Genomic DNA, 22,570 nt, shown 5'->3' on the forward strand with positions numbered 1-22,570 from the left:
CAACCTGGCTTTTCTCTGTGTGTCTGAAGTGTTCTGCCTGGCCTCAGACTAAGTCCAGAAATCTGCTCTAATCTCCTGGATCCTTCTCATCTTCTGGCTCATTCCATCTTCACCTGAATGCTCTCTCTGCAACCTGTCTCTCTTTTACTGTCCCAGTAAAACTTCCTCCTCTCTCTCTTATTGCCCCTTAACTAGCTTCCCTTTCCTTTCTTTTCTCATGAGAATTGGGCATATTATATTCTGTCAAACCTTTCTCTGATTCGTCACCTTATCTGCCACTCAATTAGACATCACTTTCAAACATGGGTGTTTTCTTCTATCAACTATCTTTACCTTCATTGTTTGGAAGTAAAGTTATGTACCACCATGCCTGGATCTAAGCTTTTCTTTACCAGAAAAGCTCTATACCAGCCTTGAACTCAGATCTGTCTCAGATTAAAAGTGTTTTTATTCCAGCCGGATCACACAGACCTAGATCTTTGGATGTGATCTCTTGCCAGGTGGATCACACAAACCCAGAAGGTCTTTAGAATATTCCTCTACAATGTGTGCGACCATACCTGGCCTTGGTACTTTTTTTTTCTTCAGTATTTCTCATGATTCCTATGCCATGTTTTCCTTTCAAGACATCATTTTGATTTCCTTGAAGTTTTCCTGTAAGCCATTAAGGCTCTGTTTTTTTTTTTTTGTTGTTTGTTTGTTTATTTTGTTTTTCTTAAAAAATCTTTCTTTCTTTCTTTCTTTCTTTCTTTCTTTCTTTCTTTCTTTCTTTCTTTGTTATACATATTAATGTCTGCTGGCATGTATGTAAGTATTCCACATGTATACAGTGCCTGTGCAGGCCAGAAGAGGCTGTTTCATTCCCTGGAAGTTACAGGTGGTTTTAAGCCACCACGTGGGTGCTGGGAACTGAACCAAGGTCCTCTGTAACAGCAGTGCATACTGTTAACTGCTGAGCCATCTGTCCAGTCTCCTGCTAGTTTTCCTTAATGGTTTTGTTTGGTTTCCTCTGTTCTTCAGTTTGGATCTTATTCATCTTTGTTTAATGTCTGTCTCTCCTCTTTCCCTCTCCTCCCCTCTTTCTTTCTTTCTTTCTTTCTTTCTTTCTTTCTTTCTTTCTTTCTTTCTTTCTTTCTTTTTTTCTTTCCTTCCTTCCTTCCTTCCTTCCTTCCTTCCTTCCTTCCTTCCTTCCTTCCTTCCTTCCTTCCTTCTTTCTTTCTTTCTTTCTTTCTTTCTTTTCCCGTCTTCTATCATATTACAAGTCTCTAATGTCTAGTTGTTTCTTGTGACTTCTATTTCTCTGACAACATTCTATTAATTATTTGCTCATTAAAACCACATATTCCTCCAAGCTCTTGACAAATGGAAATAACAAACTTAAATCTCTTTTGAAGCTGAGCTGATGCCCACAATTTTCTTCACAAGGTAGATCCTGGGCTTGTTTATAGTATCTGCTTCCTCTCAATAGTGATTATGGGCCATTTTTTTCTTCTTTAGTGAAATCTTATTTATACAGCATTCTGCCTGCTCACCAGAAGACAGTACCAGATCTCACTGTAGATGGTTATGAGCCACCATGTGATTGCTGGGAATTGAACTCAGGACCTTTGGAAGAACAACCGGTGCTCTTAACCTCTGAGCCATCTCTCCAGCTCCTTTAGTGAAATCTTTATTATTTTTTTAATCTGAGACAGAGGCTCACTATGTAGCTCAGGCTGGTCATAAACTACGACCCTCCTGCCTCAGCCTCCAGAGTGTTAGGATTGTAAGCATGCCTTGTATATGTTCAGTGTTTGGTGACTTCCTGGTTAATAGCATGATGAATGGTAAGTGTTGAGAGTAGCCTGTCTTTCCTTAAGGGAGACTATATCCTGGCAAACAGAGCAAGCCGCACAGATTCTCCTCGATCCTGCTGAACTTTTGTTTTAGCTGTAGTTGTGATGCCCTGGAGTATTGATTACTTTAGGTCACAGTTTTCCTGACTGTTCTTCAAGGGCGTGGTGGTAAGTATTTTGGGCCCTGGATGAATTTGCCTCTGTTGAACTAGTCAGCTCTTTCACTGTAACATATCATCAGCTGTAGAAATCTGTCAGCAAATAGGTATGCCCGTGTGCCAGCAAAATTTGATTTACAAAACAGATGATCAGGTAATGGGCCATAGTTGGCTGAGACAGGAGCTAGTCACTGCATCTTATTCCTAAGTAATGGCTTCCTTGGTGTTTAGTTGCAGACTTATGATAGTAACAAGATCATTCTCTTCTAAGTGGGAAAAAGGCCCAATGTCTCCCGTCTCACACAGTGTCAAGTTTCCTTTCCATTCTTAGACTTAATGGTTTTCTTTCCCCAACAAGGTCAAAGGGAGTGTGATCTGTGCACTCACACCCCATTGGTGGCTGCCTTACAGTGATGCCCCCCTCCACTCACCTCTCAGCCTATCCAATCCATGGCTTCTATTTTTTCCCATGTCCCATGTCCCAATTCAAGTGGAGATACCCCATTTGAATTGGAGTCTGTGAAGGTTACTTTTGTCAACTGGACACATGGTAGAGTCACCTGGGAAGAGGGGACTTCAAATGAGGAATTGACTTCATCAGAATAGCTTGTGGACATATCTTTAGGGGGCATTTCCTTGATTAATGATTGACATGGGAGGTCCCATCCTATTGTGGGACTACTGGGCCGATGGTCTTGATCTTGTGAAAGCCATGGGAAGCAGGCCAGTAAGCAGCATTCTTCCATTGTCTCAATTTCAGTTCCTTCTACGAGTTTCTTCATGAATCCGCACCCTGAATTGTCTCAGTGATAGTCTATGACATGGAAGTGTGAACCAAATAAACCTTTTCTTTCCTGGGTTGCTTTGGTCAGACTGCTTTGTCATAGCAACAGAAAGTAAACCAGGACAGTGTCCCGGAGCTTTAATTTCTTTACTGTGCAAAGAAAAAATGGCAGGCACTTTGAGTTCTTCTCTGTGTAGTGACACTGATGGGAAGTGAAGCCCAGGAGCGCTTACTTCATGAATCTCTCTTAACTCCAAACTCTCAGGGGCCGAAGAGATGGCTCAGCAATTAGGAGTACATACTACTCTAGTACAGGTCTGAAATCTGGTTTCCAGTACCCATATTGGTGGCCCACTACTGCCTGTAACTTCAATTCTAGGAGACCCAATCCTTCTCTGGTTTCTGCAGGCAACTATACTCATATGCGCACACTCCAACACAGACACACATATTAAAAACAAAAAGAAATCTTGTTTAAAAAAACAAATCACTCTAACTAGTGATGCCAATAATGCCTGAAATCAAGCCCCTTGTATGTTCTGTCCAGATTTATCAACCTTTACATAAGACAGTAATGTATTCTAGCAAACATGGCTCAAAGCAAAGTCCTTGTTTGTGTGTGTGTCCGTGTGTGAGTTTTAAAGCAAGTGGCTATGCAGTCCTAGGGAGACTGAGTGCATTCAAGTTGTTTTTTAAGCAGTTAAATTGGGAAGACTTGCAGCCTGCAGGGTGTGGGTGTGTCTCCTTTGACCACATTCTGCAAGGATTCTTGGCTCCTCCGAGAACTGTCATCTCTTCAGCATTTGAAGATGCCTCCCAGCCAGAATCCAATATGCCCACAAGACACCCCAGAGGGTTATAACTAACTAACCCTCACCACAACACAGTCTGTCCTGTCTTATTTAGAATTTCTTTTCATACGATATATTTTAATCATGTTCTTTCTCCTCCCCCAACTCCTTCCAGGTCATCCCCACTTCCTTATCCACTCAACTTCATGTTTTTCTCTCTCAAAAATGAAAAAAAAAAAACAAACAGAAAGAATAAAAATAAAAACAAGCACCCTCCAAAGCCAATAAGATAAAAAAACAAAAACCAAAACGAGAACAACAAAAAGTGCTCAAAAGACATGGAGTCCTTTCTGTATTGGTCAGCTAATCCAGTGCATGGGACATATTTTCTGGAGTTTGGTTAATATACCCACTGATACTTTATTAGAGAAAACCTTTTTTCCCCCTCCTTTCCCGGCAGGTATCAATTGCAAATAGCTTCTTGCTTAGGGGTAGAACTTTGTGCCCACTCTGCTTTCTCTGTGCTGGGGTTTTCTTTATTTATGCATGCCTTGTACATGCTGTCACAGTCTCTGTGAGTTCATGTGTTTATCAACCCATTGAGTCTGGAAGATGCTGTGTAAGGACCTCCACCTCTGGCTCTCGCACTCTTTCTTCCTTCTCTTCCATGTAGATCCCTAAGCCTTGAGGGGAGGTCTTTGATCAAGACTTCCTATTTAGGACTCAATGCTACGAAGTCTCTTCCTATCTGCCCCTTGTCCATTTGTGGGTTTCCGTGTTAATTGCCATTTACTCTAAGAAACTTCTCTGATAAGGACTGAGAAAGGCACTGATCTATGGCTATAGTAATGTTGTTAGGAGTCATTTTATTGCTAGGTTTCTTTAGCAGAATTATAGTAGTAGGTTTTCCCCTAGGGCCCATGACCTATCTAGCCTCAGGTTCCTAGCCAGTTTAGCAGTGTCAACTATGGGTTCCACATGAGTCAGCAGTTCTTAAATCCACTTTTTAGAAGTGGTTGGGTACTCCCATAACATTTGTGCCGGTACTGTACCAGTATATCTTGCAGGCAATTTGCTGTTGTAGGTCACTGGTTTTGTAGCTGAGTGATGGGTTCATATGTATGTGCTCAAGCTATACCCCTTGTGGCACACAGTCTCCTGCATCCTGCCGATCAAGATGTTGAACTCTTAGCTCCGCCTCTATTACCATGTCTGCTGCATGTTGCCATGTCCTACTATGATGACAACGGACTAAACCTCCGAAACTGTAAGCAAGGCCCAATGAAAAGTTTTCCTTATAAGAGTTTCTGTGGTTGTGATGTCTTTTCACAGCAATAAAACCGTAAGTAAGACAGGTGTCTTCATCAATAAGGCCTTATCATCAGGTTGTGGAGGAAAACCAATAACCTTGGCAATAGTCGGTGTTTTTTGGGGAACTCTTCGAGACCCCTTTGGCCAACAGCTCAACAAGAGATATAGCTTTCCTGGAATCAGCAGTTTTACTTGGTAGCATAATAGGTCTATTTGGGTCATTCTCTCCTCTCTTGTATGGTGACTCCATTTAATGGAATTAAAATTCCTTTTACATATACATATGCTTTAGAAAGTTTTTATGATACTTAGTTTCCATATGACTTTTCAGATGACCTTCAGTGTTACTTGTCCCCACCCATAGTCCGACCTTCAATGTACCATCCTATTTAATCTTTCACCCCTCCCCATTCAATCTTCTTATTTTAGTTTTTCCTTTTTCTTGTGATAACACCATATTAGATTTCTCCTCCCTTGGAAGAATACTTCTGCCAACCAGTCCCTTACTCACTACCCAACCTCTGCAGTTGTTTTATTTCAAACACATATATCAAAAGCTTAGAAGCTAACACCTGTATGTAACAAAAACATGCCATGTTCATCTCTTTGGGTCTGAGTTGCTTCATTCAGGATGATTGTTTCTAGCTCCATCGTTTGTTTTGTGCATCTAATGGGATGACTGTGTGGTTTTTGTCATTCTTTTAGACTTTTATGTAGTGGATTATGTTTATTTATTTACATATGTTGAACCATTCCTTCAATTTCTGTGCTGAATCCATCTGGCCATGAAATTTTTGGGTGGTTCAGAGATTTTTATTACTGCTTCTATTTTACTAGGGGTTGCAGGTCTATTTCAATTGCTTACTTGATCTTCATTTAACTTTGATAGGTTGTATATAACAATAAATTCATAAATTTCTTTTAGGTTTTTCAGTTTGGTAGACTATAGATTTTTAAAGTATGTCCTTATAATCCTCAGGATTTACTCAGTGTCTATTGTAATCTCTCCCTTGTCATCTCTAGTTTTATTAATTTAGATCTCCTTTTGTCTTTTGCCTAATTTGGCTAAAGAATTGTCAGTTGTGCTGATTTTTTTTGAAAGATTCAACTGTTCATTTCACCTAGTCTTTGTAATTTTTGTTCTATTACATCGATTTTACCGTGAGTTTGATTCTTTCTTCACATCTGCTCATCTGGAGTATTACTGATATTTGTTTTTCTGCAGCTTCCAGCTGTATTGTTAGTTATTAAACCTCAGTATCTCCATTTAAATAATATAGGCACTTTGGGCTATGAACTTGCCTTTTTTCTGTTGGTGGACTTTTAAAAACTCTTTTATTTACATTTCATCTTATCTTTTTTTTTCCCTACTCCACCCCAATCCCTTCCAACACCCCAACACCAAGTAGGAGGGAGAAAGGGTTAGTGGCAGAGGAGGCATAGTTCTCTTAGGTGCTTCCTGCTGGTTAGGGTCGTTGGGTTCCTTGGAGCCAGTCCAATCCTCATTTCAGCCAACTTCTTGTCTCACAACAGCAACCAGGAACAGCAAATGGGAAGCAGCAGAGGCAGCCTTGTTCTTTTTCAAAGATGTCAAGCTCTCTGAGCTTTGGCATTTTTATTCTCTATCCAGAGTCCTCAGATTTTAAATTATCTGCAGCTGGCAAAGAATTCCTCTCAGAGCCTGTATGAGGCAAATAGTCTGTTGCTATGGACTATCTGAATCAGTCCCATATCCTACACCTGGGATCAAACAAAAACATGTTTATATCCACAATGTACGCATCTGTCCTAGCTCTTGATTCATTAAGAATGGAAATGTCCAAGCACCTAAGAGGAGTTTGCTCCTAAGATAGGTGCTGAACACACAAAGTTGAAAGAAACACAGTCCCTTTAAGGCCCAAAAATCTAATATGAGAAAATAAAAATGGAAAATATTAAGCACAATAACAAGAAACAAATCATATAATGGAGGAATATGGTGGTTAATATTGTCAATTTGACAGGATCCAGGCTAGCTCAGAAGATAAACCTCTGGGCACAGCTAAGATGGAATTTCTAGATTGGATTAGTTGAGGTGAGAAGACACATATTTTTGGTGTTGTTTTCTTTTTCTTTGTTTTTGTTTTTGTTTTGTTTTGAGACAGAGTTTCTCTGTGCAGCCTTGGCTGTTCTGGAATTGCTTTGTAGACCAGGCTGGCCTGGAACTCACAGCAATCCACCTGCCTCTTCCCTCCCAAGTGCTGGGATTACCAGTATGCACCACTGTGCCAGCTGAGAAGACACATTTTAAATGTGGGTGGTGCTATTCTCTGCCTGGGATCCCAGACTGAGGAAAAGATAAAAGTGAGCTGAGCACCTAATATGCATCTGTTTGTTTCCTGACTCTGGACACAACATGACCAGCTGCCTCATGCTCCTGTAGCCATGGCTGCTCTACCACAATGGACCACAGTCTCAAAACATGAGCCCAAATAGACTCTTCCTTCATTAATGGGAATTTGCCACAGCAATGAAAATAGTAACTGATACAAGAAAGATTGAACAACACATATTTATGTATATCTCAAGAAGTTAACCAGTTCTTGAGCCTGGGTTTAACCAGGTAGTAGCAGTTGTCAATTAGCAGATAAAACATGTTTGAAGGGCACTTCAGGAAGAAAGAAAATTCACCCATTCGTAGCCAGCCAGGCAGTCATAGCACATGTGTTATTGTGCTTGAGGGTAATAGGCAAGAGGTGGTTGGAGAAGAAGGTGGACTGACAGGTTGGTTCTGGCTTAGGAAAGACCTTACAGGACACAATAGAAAATTTACATGCGATCCTTAGACCGTGAGAAGCTCCTGAAATGCTGTTGGGGAGCATTTGTTGGAGAGGCTCACACCTAAGCTTCAGCAAGATCTAAGTGGCCAACTGGAAAGGCTCAATGATGGGGTTGGAACAACAAGAGGAGGAGGAGGATCCTTCCACTACAGCAAGGAATCTGGGCCAGGAAGAGTTAGAACTGAAAAATATTTTGAAAGATAATTTTTGTGGCTAATTTAACAATAGGCTTAAGTTAGAATGCCATATGTAGGATGGACCTCAGCAGTGGCATTCTTGAAGGAATATAAAATATGCTAAGAACAGTCCTATGGAGAATGGTGATTGGTAGATTTATTACTCAATGATTTATCCAACAGGCATTTAGTGGATGCCTACTGTGTGCCAGATATTGCTAAAGAGAAGGTTGCTGGTCTCTTGTGGGTAATACAATCCTTTTCAAGTGCCCAAGAATTTAAATCTAGATGATAATAAATCAGTCTATAGCAAGTGACTGAAAATCAAAGCAGGACAAAAAGGAGTTCTTTAGCATAGGAGACTCTTCTTGGAGGCTCTAACATCTGAGCTGAGACACGTATGGCCAATAGAACTGTCATATGTGAAGATAACAGAAGCACCTAGAAGGGGTCAACAGCAAGAACAAAGCCATTGTGGTCAGAATAGAGTAAGAGTGTTAAAATAGGATCTGGGGAGATTGCTCAGTGGTTAAGAGCACTTGCTGCTCTTGTAAAAGAGTTGTGTTCTATTCGTTGCATTCACCTGATTCATAATTGTCTGTAACTCCAGCTCCAGGGAATCCAGCATATTTTGCGGGGCGGCTCCAAGGGCACCCAAGTGCACACGAGTGCAAGTACGCATGCTTGTCCCCCCCCCACCACACAGGCAGAGAGAAAAAAATAAAAATCTTACAAAAGAGATTATTAAAATCATGCCTAGGGCTGATGATTATGAGCGGGTTGGAGGAAAGAAGATGGATTTCAGAAGGTATAGGGAGAGTTGGGAGAGATGAAAATAATACAATCAAAATATATTGTCTAAAATTTTTAAAAATAAAAATTAAAAAAATTGGAGGCCATAAGTGTTTGGAAAATATAAGAATAGCAGGCTCTTCCTCACTGTATGTCACAGATTCCAATTCCTCTTTGTACAACACAATCCTCACTATGGCTTTAGAGATAATTGAGTTTGGAAAGCTTTCAAGAACCTAAGTGAAGATGTTTACCAGATGGTCATCATAATTTTGCAGAGGTACAAAGATGAAAAAAGAGAGTAAGTGAGCAAGTGAGTGAGAGAGAGAGAGAGAGGAAGAAAGAAAGAGAGAAAGAAAGAAAAAGGAAAGAAAGAAAGAAAGACAGACATTTTGAAAGTTATCAACCAATGAGATCCAGTTGACAGGTGATAATTTGAGGGTGTGGAAACATTTTCCTAGCACGAATGCACAGAAGCAGAGAGTCTCCAGTTAGCTGTCTCTCTTGTACATTGTGGAGACAGGCTTGTTTGGGATTACATGCAACGATACAAGAGGGCATAGCATCCCTGGTCACAGCACACACAGTCAGCTTCCCCTCTCAGGCCTGGATTGCTCTCTGCTTTTAGAGGGCACACAGCATCCTACGTGGGCTTTGAGTTTGGAGAAACACAAACACCAGAGAAGAGGATTTAAAATGGAACCCTGGGGAATGTATTTCAGACTCATCAGGCTGTTTGTGAAGACCACAGGTCAAAGGTAAGCGGTCCACACATTATAACCTTGATTTTGCTGTGCCAGTTTACTAAAAATAATCAATTTCCACCTCTCTCTGTTTCCCCCTGTCAAACACAGCATCTTAGGTGAGAGCAAGGCTAATTTGCACGTACTGGCTAACTCTGAATCTCCCACTAGGTTATCAACCTCAGCAGAGATTTTTCTTTTCTTTCTATTATAGAGTTTAAAGTTCAATTCCAAGTGTTTCTTGTATCTCAAAACTATTGAGTTGATTAACTTGCATTAATGCTTATTTTGTTTTTGTTTATGTGTATTTATCAATGTCTATGTGTGTCTATGTACCCTCACAGTGCGGAAGAGGGCTTCAGACTCTATGAGTTACAGTTGTGACTCTATTGATAAGGGTGTTGGGAGCTGAACCCTGGTCCTCTGTAAGAGCAACAAGCACTTTTAACCATGTTTTCTGGCTTTGTTCATTCATTCATTCATTCATTCATTCATTCATTCATTCTATTTTTTGACAAGGTTTCTTTATCTAACCCAGGCTGGCCTGGAGTTCATAGATATGTACTTGCTCCTGCCTTCCAAGCACTGAGATGAAAGGCATGTACCAACCTTCCTTCATTTATTTTTAATGTCCCTCCCCTTCCCAGTATTTAATGATCTGCTTGCATTCTGATATCACTATTGGTCCTTCTGTTTGTATGTGTGTGTGTGCATGTGTATATGTATTTATGTATATGTGTTTGTATATATGTATATGTGTTTGTATACACACCAAATAAAAACGGGTTTTTTTTTCTGTATTAAGTTGTCTACAAGTTGTTATTGGTGGTGGCATTATAGATTTCATATATATATATACATATATACACACATATATACATAATGAAAAATTTCCTCAGGTATATGATTTAGATTTTGATATTGTAAAAACAGTTGCAGATTCCAAAAATATGTGGTTCTCTTCAGTGCTATCCTCACGTCACAATGTAGCTCCACTCATTTGGAAAGGCCCAGACTGTCTTCTCCATCAATCCTCTGCCTGACTTGTTCCTGCAACTCATTTAAACTGAGGCTCACACCTCTCATTTATTAAAACCACGTAACACACCAAATGAAAGCAGGTTTTTTTTTTTTTTCTGCGTTAAAACGTGTCTACAAGTTGTTATTGGTGGTGGCATTTTAGATTTCATGTACTTCACTTAACATTGACTGTCAAGTGAAAAGCGAGAATGATGTCATGCCAACAGTATTCTTCATGGAAGAAGGCAGATGGTAACAGTGATTCCTCCAAACCTGCTATGAACAAGAGAGGTAGGGTTTTCCCATCTTCAAAATAAAACGTGAGAGAAGCCATGGTTACCCTTGGAGGTGGCAGAGTCTGGTGACAGGCAGAAGGCTTCTACTGTGCTTTGATTGACATGCCCTGCCCCTTTCTCTAGGAAGTGCAGCTTAGACCAGCTTAGACCAGCTGGACTGGCCAGTCTGAGGGAAGTTCTGAGCTTCCCACTGAGACCTTTGTTGTTGATTCTGGCATTCAGGCAAATTCCAGAGGCAATCCAAGTCCCCATGCCTGGGAAGAGGATTCCTGTAGGGCCTCTCTCTGCCTTTGGCTGTGGCACACCTTTTGGCAGAGGCTCTTAGCAGTTGTCAATCTCAGTCTCAATGTGGAAATAGATGGTTGATCACCCCTTGGTGATTGGTGGTGGTGGTGGTGGTGATGGTGGTAAGAGAGACTTTAATGGACAACTTCCTGCTGATATGAGGCTATAGAGTACTCCCTGGGTGAGGAAGAGAGCCTTTAGCTTGCTTTACGCTGAGGAAATAGGAGACAGATGGAAATAGGTGACATGGGGAAGTGCTATAGGAAGAATATCTAAAAATATCTGAACCTTTCCAAACACAATCAGTGCTTGATTTACGTGTTAGTCATAAGATTTTACAAATTAATTCTTTGAAAATTTTCTGCAGTGTATTGTGATCATAGCAAACCCCTCCCTACTCCTTTCAGAACTACTCCCCACTTTCCTACCCACCCAACACTGTGGCCTCAATTCTTTTAAACCTGTCAAGTCCAATTTGTGTTGCCCACATGCTCCTAGATGCATGGCCATCCACTGGAGCATCGTAGAACTACAAAGGGCAACACCCTCAAAAGCAAAACAAAACGAAACACCCCCCCCCCCCCCGAATAACAGACTCTCCCTCTCTCAGAAGCTATCAGCTGTCAATAGCTCTTAAGTCAGGGGTAGGAGTTTGTGGCCAAACTTTTCCCTCTCCATGTTGGGATCTGGTCTGGCTTGATGGGAATGGAATGAAGATACAAGTAATCTCAACGAGACAGATTTGTCTTTCCTGGGCATAACCCTTAGATATTCCTTCACTAAGGAACACCATATCTGGCAGGGTTCAATGCAGTTAACGGTCGTCTGTCTATGTTGAAATGCCTTCTCTTAGCTGTGATTTACAGAGTGGGGGTCCTATCTATGAAACTGGATAAAAGAAAGTTCAGGGAAGAAGGAGCATTCAATTAATTGCTGGACCAGACAGACAGTAGAGTCAATTTTCACCAACTGAGCTTTTTGTTTTGTTTTGTTTTAATTTTAAGTAACTTCAGTAAACCACGGGATCTATGTCAGACATTTAGCCCTAGATAAACAATACTGGTGAGTCAGGGTCCTCATCATCATTGAGAGATATTTGCTGAGGTTCAATGTGGAATGCTAATCGTATAGTTGCAAGTCGGTGGACTATTCAGACCATCTGAATGCCATTCAATTGTAAGGTCATCAGACTTTATAATTAGAAAATAAGCTATAGACCATCTGTTACTATTGTACATAGTTTTAGTGGTGTGTGGGTGTGTGCACACACACATCATCATCTATCATCTATCTTTATATATCTACTATCTATAAATTATCATCTATATACCTATCAGTTCCCTATATATATATACTATCTACAAGTATCTATCATCTATTTATATAATCAACCATCTGTCATCTATCAATCACATCTATCTGTATGTTTATTATATATTTACCAGTTATCGATTTATCTGTTTATCATCTATCTGCCTATCTATCTACCTACCTACCTACCTATCTATATGGCTTTACTGTCTTTAATTTTTAAAGTGAATGCTGCTTGGATATTGGTTCAGGAGGAGGCGTTGATAACTCAACACAGGCATACATGGGAGTTTCTGGTGTTTTTCTGGGGGTGCTGGATTGGCATTTGGGGTAAACTATTCTTGACTGTGGTTTTATCCCCAGGAGGAGAGGCTTGGGGTATGAATTTTGCTATGTTTGCCCAGGTACAGGGCACTCCACAATATCCTGAGACATGGATGCCTCCATTGTAGAGCTCTACTTGAGACCTCCTGAGCAGTGCCCTCAGGAAAGTGGTTGTCCTATTGGGATGACAGGAGGTACTCTGTAGTGTATATATATATGATATAGATAGATAGATAGATAGATAGATAGATAGATAGATAGATAGAGGTGTGAGGCTTATTCAAGGGGCTGACCTGGGGCAGGGGGATGTTTAAAGTTTTTGAGGAATTACTCACAGAAATGTGGTTTGCTTAAGGACACCTTTTTCTAGTCAGACACACCCAGCAGTCTACTGGGAGAGCAGGGGCTATCGCTGCATCTATCCCTACACTTCTCTTCGTGTTCTTGATGAGAGTTTAGGTATGAGGAGGCTTGGCCAGCAGACACCACATGGGTGGAGTGATACTTACCTAACCACACCTCTGGTATGCTGAGACATCCCAAGGAGAATGTGTGTGTAAAGAGGCCCTCAGGGATGCCACGCCCTAAGTCTGCCTCCCTCCCTGCTGTGAGAAACTAAGAGAGAGCTTCTGGACATCACCAGCTCTTTCCCAGTACACAACTACCATCCCCAGACCTGCCAGAGTTGGAAAAGGTAGCAGGTGGGAAAGCTGCTCTGAGGGTTGGAGCCCGTGTTCTCCTTAGGTCTTCATCTGAAAATAAAAGCTCCAAGTTTATGTACTTAGCTGTCATAGGGCCCTGAGCACATTGGAATCTGAGACATGGGCAATTGTGGATTGCGTTGAGCTGAGTCACATAGATTGTCCTGTTTAAATATGTATGTATGAATAACTACATATATTTCTAAAAGTGTCTGTCTCCTCTCCTCCCCTCCCTTTCTCTCTTCTCTTTCCCTCTTCTGTCTTCTCCTCTCTTCTCTCTCCTCTCTCTCTTCTCTTTTCTTCCTTCCCCTCTTCTGCCCTCCCACACCCTCCTATTCCCTCTTCTTTCCCAGGGTTCTTTTTTCCTCCTCTCTCCACTGTCCCTTCCTCTCTCCTCCTCTCCACCTCCCTCTCTGCAAACTGCCATTTTTCCTTTCTATCACTTGGATAAGAAAATAAGACTGAGGGATCATCTACAAGGTGCTTCCTACACGGCCGTCTCATTGGTAATCCTTCTATAGACAATATGTTTCTAAAGTTTTCTCCCATAAGGCTAGTGCTGCATCTCTCTCCCTTGGACAAATGGGGGAATGAGTACTCAGAGGTAGGGAGTTTGTCAGGGATGCCTTTGTAAGCATGACCTCAGGGCAGGAGGGCTAGCTGAGCAGTTAGGAGATCTTCCTTCTCTTCCAGAGAACCCAAGTTTGGTTCCCAGCAGGAGAACTAACGCTCCCTTTAAGGTTTTGAAGCACTGTACTCATCTGGTACATATACACACATAAGCTTGAGTGCCCTCACTCGCACACGCATACACACACACACACACACACACACACACACACACACTTGCATACACATGGGCACACACAAGTGCGCACACACATATATGCACAGACACAATTACACACACTCCTCCACAGAGAGATCTTTAAAAATAATAAAAAAAGGAATAATCCGAATCATGCCATAATAATGAAAGTTCACCAGTAGCTCCCTGATTGAGGTTGGTAGCCTTTTGATTAGTTTTGTTTTTGAATACTGCAGGGAACGTGGCACCTAGTTGTGAGGATGAAGAAGCAAGTACTACAGAGTCTCTCCTTTCTCATTTGCAGTTCTATTCCGGACATGACATACGTCACTTCAGCGCATCACCAAATAGCAAGCTGGTGAGCTGTTTATCTCCCTCCCTGCACCTTATTAAGAAGTGAAGCTCTGTTGGTGACTAATGGAAGGAGCTAAGTCAGAGGTAGACGCTGGGCTCTTACCTCTATGATCCTGCTCTTCAGAGGAATGATGGAGGCTGAAGTTAGAACTTATAGGGCCTTGTTTGACTGCATATCCTGTTCCCCTCTTTCCAATTTAGTCCTACCTTCCCTACTCTTGAGACCCAAAGATACTTAGACTCAGGACCCTTCTCAGGGGTTCTTCTGGGCTTGGCTTAAGCTCCTGTGTGCTCCAGACCAATACTCAAGGCCTGTGGCCCATGCTTCACCTTTGAGATGCATGTGATCTGCACCCACACAGCTGGGAAGCACTGAGTCACGGGCTGAGTTGCTGCTTGCATGTTTTGCGCCTGGAACTGAGATTTGTAGGGCAGAGTGTCTTTGCCTCCCACACTTCTGGCAGGTTCCCTTTGTTCTGTGCATTTCTTTTTCAGAGCCCTATGGAGCTTATCTTTCATATCTTAGAGAGAAGCCTTTAACAAGGGATAAGCATCCTCAGATGATGGAGTATAGTAGATTTAGGCCGGAAAGCCAGAGCAGTGGCTGGATGCCTTGGCAGGCCACACCCACACAGTTCTGGACAAGTGACCTAGGGAATGTATTCATTCACCTGTTCATTTCCTTTTTACATTTTCAACTTACCCTCCAGGAAAGATGTGTAAGTGAGGAATGGGAGGAGCCAACAAAAATGGGAGTACGGAAGCTGTTTGTAAATGCTGCTTTATAGGTCTGACTTCTTTAGAAACATGAAGAAGGGGAAGGAGGAGGGAGAGTGGGAAGGAGACACACACACACACACACACACACACACACACACACACACGATATTCACGAAAGAACTAATATGAAAAAAAATGTAATTGTATCCTGAAAAAGAAAAGTACATTTCTGAAAATGATTTCCTCAAAGAATCGGTATAATTAAAATAAAAAATTACAAAGCCTCTTTGTTTTTCCTTCCTTTTTGTTGACTCTCTCCTCTATTCTTGGCTTTTCTTCTGTTTCACAGGGTACCAGTTGTTCTTATATCCTAGGACTGGAGAGAAATAAGATACCTGCAAAGAAAAGACACGTGATTTGAGAAAGAGCGTTGGTAGTGGAGAGGGAAAAAGAACAGAATTGATGCTGAAGGCAGCGGAATCAACGGGGCAGAGAAGCGGCTCGGCTGCGCCTCGCAAGCACTAGGAGGACCTGAGCTTGATTCCCAGAATGCACCTGAGAGTGCCAAGTGCAACAGTGTGCACTTATAATCTCAGAGGTTGGAGGAGCAGGTAGAGGTGGATCTTTGAGGCTTGCTGGCCGGCTAGCCTAGCCTACTCGGAGGGTGCCAGGCTGGTGAGAGACTCAGAAAGGAAAACAAAAAAGGTTGGTGGTGCCTGGTAAAGGATACCCAGCGTTGTCCAGTGCTGCGTACACAGACCATACTCACACAAATGCGCATAGCCACACATACGCAAGCACCCGCAAACACACGAAGTCGCATGGGCCTGTAAGTGTGAAGGAAACTCTCAGAATTCAAAGGGAATGAGGAGGGATACAAAGGGAACGTGCTGTTAGAGGGAGAAAAAAAATGAAGACACGAGAGTAATGTGGACATGTTTTAATGTGAGAAATTAAACCCTTTTCGAGAATGCTGACAGAAAACCACCAAACAAAAATCATGGCAATTGCATGTGTGAACTCAATAGTGTTTGTGACGGGATGCACAAATTTCAAACAGCCAGAATCCCTGCACGGAAATGGGGAGGTAGGCATGAAATCCCACCACTAGCTGGGGAGCTGTCGGCATTTGATAGTTGCTGGGAGAGGGAATCAGTTTTCTTTAATGGTGTCACCCCTGGTAAGTTGACCACAGGCCAAGACAGGCCCCACACCCAAGAGTAGTTGTGTGGCACAAGCTGGACTTGATACGGAAGAAAAAGAAAGAAGCAAGCTTAAAATTGAGTGGGTAGGGAGGGGAGGGTAGAGAAGGTGGGCATAAGAGGAGTTGGAGATATGATCAAAATACATTGTATGGAATTCTCAAAGAATTAATAAAAATACTCCTTAAAAAAGAAAACCATCCCATCTGTCTTTCTAAGTGAGGATTGAGCATCTTACCCCGGGACCTCCTTCTTGTTTAGCTTCTTTAGGTGTGCAGATTTTAGTATGTTTATCCTCTATTATATGTCTAGTATCCACTTATAAGTGAGTATATACCATGTGTGTCTTTCTGCTTCAAGACAGGACCCTACCATAGAGGGCCTCTGAAAGACTCTACCTCACAGTGTATCAAAGCAGATGCTGAGACTCATAATCAAACCTTGGGCAGGGAGTCATATGAAGGAAGGGGGAGTTAATAAGACCTGGAGAGGACAGGAGTGCCACAAGGACGAAATATATCTGGGCACAGGGGTGGTCTTTTATGAGGCTGAGACTGATTCTCCAATCATGCATGGAGATAACCTAGAACCTCTGCTCACATAGCCCATGGCAGCTCAGCTTCCAAGTCGGTTTCCCCAGTAAGGGGAGCAGGGACTGTCCCTGACATGAACTCAGTGGCTGGCTCTTTGACCTCTTCCCCCACCCCCACCAAGGGAGGAACAGCCTTGCTAGGCCACAGAGGAGGACATTGCAGCCAGTCCTGATGAGACCTGATAAACTAGGAGGACCTCCCCTATCAGTGGACTTAGAGAGGGGCAGGGAGGAGATGAGGGAGGGTGGGTGGGTGGGATTGGGATGGAATGAGGGAGGGGGCTACAGCTGGGATACAAAGTAAATAAACTGTAATTAATATAAAAAATAAAAATTATAAAAAAAGAAAACCATGTCAAAATCTGTCCCTGTGGTATCCGTTGCTGAGATATTTTGAAATTCTCAACCCAAATAGAGACTCATACTCCAACCAAGGACTATTCATGGAGATAACCCAGAACCCCTGCACAGATGTAGCCCAGGGCAGTTCAGAGTCCAATTGGGTTACATAGTAATGTGAAGAGGGACTGCCTCTGACATAATCTGATTGTCCTGCTCCTTGATCACCTCCCTCTGGGGGGGAGCAGCCTTACCAGGCCATAGTAGAGGACAATGCAGCCACTTTTGATGTGAACTGACAGACTAAGATCAGAAAGGAGAGGAGAACCTCCCCTATCAGTGGACTTGGGGAGTGGCATGCAAGCAGAGGGAGGAGGGAGGGTGGCACTGGGAAGGGAGGAGGGAGGGGCTTATGGGGGGATGCAGAATGAATAAAGTGTAATTGATGAAAAATTTTAACAAAAAAAAAAGAAAATTAGGTTGGAAAACCATCATGATGCACACTGACAGTTTGAAAAAAAATAAAGGCAACAAACATGAGAGGAGAATTACTTGTGTACGCCCCTGGGTGAAAATCAGTAAGAAGGAGGGTTCTTGTCCTGTCTATATTCTATTTTTTTAATTTTAATTTTTATTAATTACACTTTACTCACTTTGTATCCCCCCTGTAGCTCCCTCCATCCTCCCCTCCCAATCCCACCTTTCCTCCCCTTCTCCACGCATGCCCCTCCCCAAGTCCACTGATAGGGGAGGTCCTCCTCTCCTTCCTTCTGATCCTAGTCTATCAGGTCTCATCAGAATTCTATTTTGATTTGAACGATTTCAGTAAAATTCTAATAATGTAAGCTAAAGGGGCCACTTAAGAAGTGAACCTAATACTTACTGGAAAACAGAGAGGGTACAAGTGGCCAGGAGAATCTTTACAGAGTCTTATGGTAGAATTTAATCAAAACAGCATGGTAATGGGGGAAGACCCAACAACAGGCAGAGAACTGTTTGGGGCAGATGCCCTAGTATCCCTTAAATGATTCTTTCTCCTCCGATTTCAAGTGCCAGAGTTAATCACAAACGGCTGTCCTTCATCTCTGAGAGCCTGTTTTTAGGGTAAGTGGCTGGGCTATTTGAAAGAAGGCTGGCATCTTTCCCGAAATTCTACACCACAATATAGAGACCAAAGGAACCAAGTACGTAGCAGGATGTACAAAAAAGAGACCAAAATAAAAGAGTTAGAGGCTGAGGTTGGGGAGGGGGTGTGTCTCTGATCTTGAGTTTGGGTTGGTCTGATCATGTGTAATGAGTTGGGGAATGTTTTGTTCCTTGCAATTCAACTTCTACTTGAAAATGGAACTAATCTGTTGGAGAACGTTCCTGAAGGAGAGAGGGAGGCAGAAGTGAGTCTTGTGTGATAAACATCACTTTCCAGATAGAAGGAAGGAATTTACTTCATATTCTGGCAAGAAAGGGAGCAATGATGGTAAGAAAAAAAAAATTAAAGTACTAATTTTGTGAAGGAGAGAAAAGAGAGCTATGAATGTGGGTAATTACTATTGTAACTATTACCACTTAATTATCATCAACAAACTTAAAGAACATTTACAATATAGAAAAATAATCTGGTCATGGTAATAAATCTGGGTATAAAAATTGAAGATGCAAAATGCTGCCAATGATGAGTAGAAAAATAAATTAATGTATAGACACATAAAGGAGTACAAATAAGTATATTAACATATCAAGGGTCATTTTGAACTTTCATAAAAAAATCTTCATTACTCTTTTTCATATTCAACCAAAAAATGTAGGAAGTCATAAAAACTGCAACTATTATATTGAGTCACAAGTTATTGGGAGCCAACTGGGGTCCACTGGAGAAATTTGCCTCTTACTTAATTTCACACCAGTGACCTGTATTTGAGATTGTATATATGAGTGGAAAAGATGGTTGGAGGTGTAGGGCCCCTGTTTATTTTAGTTCTTACATTCTCTCACACTCTGGGGTTCTCAGTGCCTAGCCTTCTTCCCCTTTGTCTGAACCAGGGTCTTACCATGGCTCCAATGTGCTCCCAGCTTAATCCACTTACTTCCTCCCCCATGCCTCCAGCACAATTCTCCCATACACATGGTGGGCAAGGCGCATGCTTCGCTCTAGCACACCAACCTCCTCATCTTGCACTAGGGTATCCATTTAACCAGGAGGGGATGAAGACACTATTATCCAGGAAACTGCTATACACACTGTCTCTACAAATGACAACTATGTATGGTGATAAATTAAGGATTATATGGATTTGTCTGGGCTCAATAGCTTGGTTCGTATCATTGAGGTCTGCTCATATAATAACCCTTCAAACTGAAATGATTGTCTGAGCGTGGCCTCCACAATGTTGGTGGTCTGGCTGCTCTGAATTTATTCTGGCTATTCAAAAACACCAGACCTATGGGTGTTTTCATGCTTTTGGCTTGTCCCTTTTCTTCGTCCTCTTTTTTTTAAATTAAATTTAATTTTTTTTATTATTAGTTACATTTTATTAACTCTGTATCCCAGCTGTATCCTGCTCCCTCATTCCTTCCCAAACCCTCCCTCCCTCATCTCCTCCCTGCCCCTTTCCAAATCCACTGATTGGGGAGGACCTCCTCCCCTTTCATCTGACCCTGGTTTATCAGGTTTCTTCAGGACTGGCTGCAAAGTCCTCCTCTGTGGCCTAGCAGGACTGCTCCTCCCTGGGGTGGAGGGGGGAGGAGGTCAAAGAGCCTGCCATTGAGTTCCTGTCAGAAATAGTCCCTGTTCCCCTTACGATGGGAAACCAATTGGTTACTGAGCTACCAAGGGGTTCATCCGAGCAGAGGTTCTAGGTTATATCCATACATGGTCCTTGGTGGAGTGTCAGTCTCAGAAAAGACCCCTGTGCCCAGATATATTTGGTCCTTGTGGAGCTCCTATCCTTTCTACGTCATTCTAACTCCCCTTCTTTCATATGATTCCCTGCACTCTGCCGAAGGTTTGGTTATGAGTCTTAGTATCTGCTTTGATACTCTGCTAGGTAGAGTCTTTCAGAGGCCCTCTCTGGTAGGCTCCTGTCCTACATTGTCCCTTTTCTTCTACTCTTTGCATGATGCCCACTGCTCTTTGTTCAACATCTGCCCTATTGCAGCTTCTGAGCTAATTTCCTGTCTCCTACCATTCAAACTGAAATTTTGTCTCCCTTCTGTCCTTCCAAGACCCACTCCAGTGTCCTATTTTGTAAATATCCCTCCACAGGTCCTTATTTTTAGCCACCTTACCCCATGGAGAATTTCCACCAGGGCAGGCCAACAGCTAGTGCTGGGAAACAGAACCCATTCTCTAATACACAGGCTAAAATGACTTTGCAGGAAGTCCTCCAGTTATTCCCTAGCAGCTCCATGGGCTGTAAGATTGCTCACCAGGTGAAAGGCTCTTGTTGCTCTTGTTCACCCTCAGAGCTCACTTAGAGGTAGGAGGGAACTGACTCCTGTGAACTGTCCTCTGACTTCCAAATGTGTGCAGTACTACATATGTGAGCACACATACAAATACATAAACAAATACATACTGAACTGGGGTAAACCATACAGTTTTGCCCAAGCCATTTCATAGAGGAGGGAATAAGACCCAGAGAATTCTCCAAAGGAAGATGAGTAACACCTGACCCCGAGCTAAGCTGGTGGTGGCATGAAAGAATCCTGACAGCGTCTAGAGTCTACAGCACAGCTACTTGGTCCATCCATTTCTTCCTCCTTTTGTTGGTGCTGGGAATCCTCAGAGAGTACATCACTACAGCTCCCGTGCTGACTCACAAGCCCCAGTACTCACGTGTGGCAAGGTGTGGGGATCTAGAAGGGAAGGCCTATGGGGGAGAGGTGCTGCCAAGGTTTTGGGTTTCTGCCTCCCAGGCCAGCAGACATTTTATCAGATGGAAATGACGTGGAGTCATCTGACCTGACTCACGTTTGAGGTGCAGAAGCATAGGGCTGAGTGCTTCCAGAACATACTTAGCTAATGAAGCATCATGACATTCTTCTGAGCTGTGGGTGGACAGAGAAAGAGTATGATGTAGGATGTAGGAACTCAGTGAGGTTTTTTTGTTTCTTGTTTTTTCATGCGTGGGGTTGAACTCAGGGATTCGAATGTCTGAGCACTAGCAATGTAGTCAGAAACCAAGAGACTCCAAACCAGCCTCCACCTGATATGGAGGAAACAGTCATTAGAAGAACTGCATAGTTTGTGGGAAGGAGGAGTCCATTTTTGTCACCATTGCTGGAGATGGAAGACAAATGGGCTTGAGGTCAGAGGGAAAGGGGCTATGCAGGACTGTAGAAATCATGCGATGAGCCCTTAGATACAAAAACATGGTAGTTTCTGCGACCTGGGAAAGTTTTATTTATTTATTTATTCTTATTTATTTTTATTTTAATTTTTTTATTAATAACACTTTGTTCACTTTGTATCCCCCCATAAACCCCTACCTCCTCCCCTTCTAATCCCACCTTCCCTCCCCCTTCTTCACGCATGCCCCTCCCTAAGTCCACTGATGGAGAGGTCCTCCTCTCCTTCCTTCTGATCTTAGTCTATCAGATTTCATCAGGAGGGGCTGCATTGTCATCTTCTGTGGCCTGGTAAGGCTGCTCCCCCCTCAGGAAGAGGTGATCAAAGAGCAGGCCTATCAGTTCAAGTAGCATCACATCAGGAAAAGCATTTATGTGTCGGGTTAACAGGGTCACCTGTGAGGAGTCTGAGAGGGTCCCAGCAAGCCTTCCTATGTGATGCCTGTAGGTCTAGCCTCCCCATGGAGCCCGAGGTTCCTAGCGGTGACTGAATAAAGGTGCAACGATAAACTTGATCCACGAGGCTGCTTGCGCTACGCAGTTGGCATTCAGCTGATGGACCCCACAGTTGCGACTCTAACCTTGGTACTGCCCTCAGCAGGAACAACTATTGACTAAAAGGGAGTGACCTAGTAAGTGTCCAGATTTCCTGATGCTGACATGGCCATGGTCAAGACAGACACTATGAGGGGCTTGGGGAATTAGCTATGCAGACTTAATTCTTTCTATTGCTTGATGTTTTGTGGACAGAGATGTACATGGGTATGGACGAGGAAGCACAAGCAGGGATGTTGACACACATTAGTTTTCCACAGATGCTGTGACAGATAATGGTGGAACTGATGGCTTAAACAGGCATATACCT

At 42.6% G+C, this 22,570-nt stretch overlaps 1 long non-coding RNA gene across 2 annotated transcripts in view; it reads left to right on the forward strand.

Moving 5' to 3' along the window:
• Positions 1-16,598, forward strand: part of LOC132655373 (uncharacterized) — a 39,613-nt gene extending 23,015 nt beyond the window's left edge. Inside the window, exons 3-4 of one of the 2 annotated variants that reach the window (XR_009593186.1) lie at positions 14,391-14,592; positions 15,578-16,598. This is a non-coding gene — a long non-coding RNA (uncharacterized LOC132655373). The remainder of the gene's footprint in view (positions 1-14,390; positions 14,593-15,577) is intronic. The other variant, XR_009593185.1, reaches the window with a different exon arrangement.
• The last annotated feature ends 5,972 nt before the right edge of the window (positions 16,599-22,570 follow it).

The sequence above is a fragment of the Meriones unguiculatus genome, chromosome 7, assembly GCF_030254825.1.
Source record: "Meriones unguiculatus strain TT.TT164.6M chromosome 7, Bangor_MerUng_6.1, whole genome shotgun sequence".
Lineage (NCBI taxonomy): Eukaryota > Metazoa > Chordata > Mammalia > Rodentia > Muridae > Meriones > Meriones unguiculatus.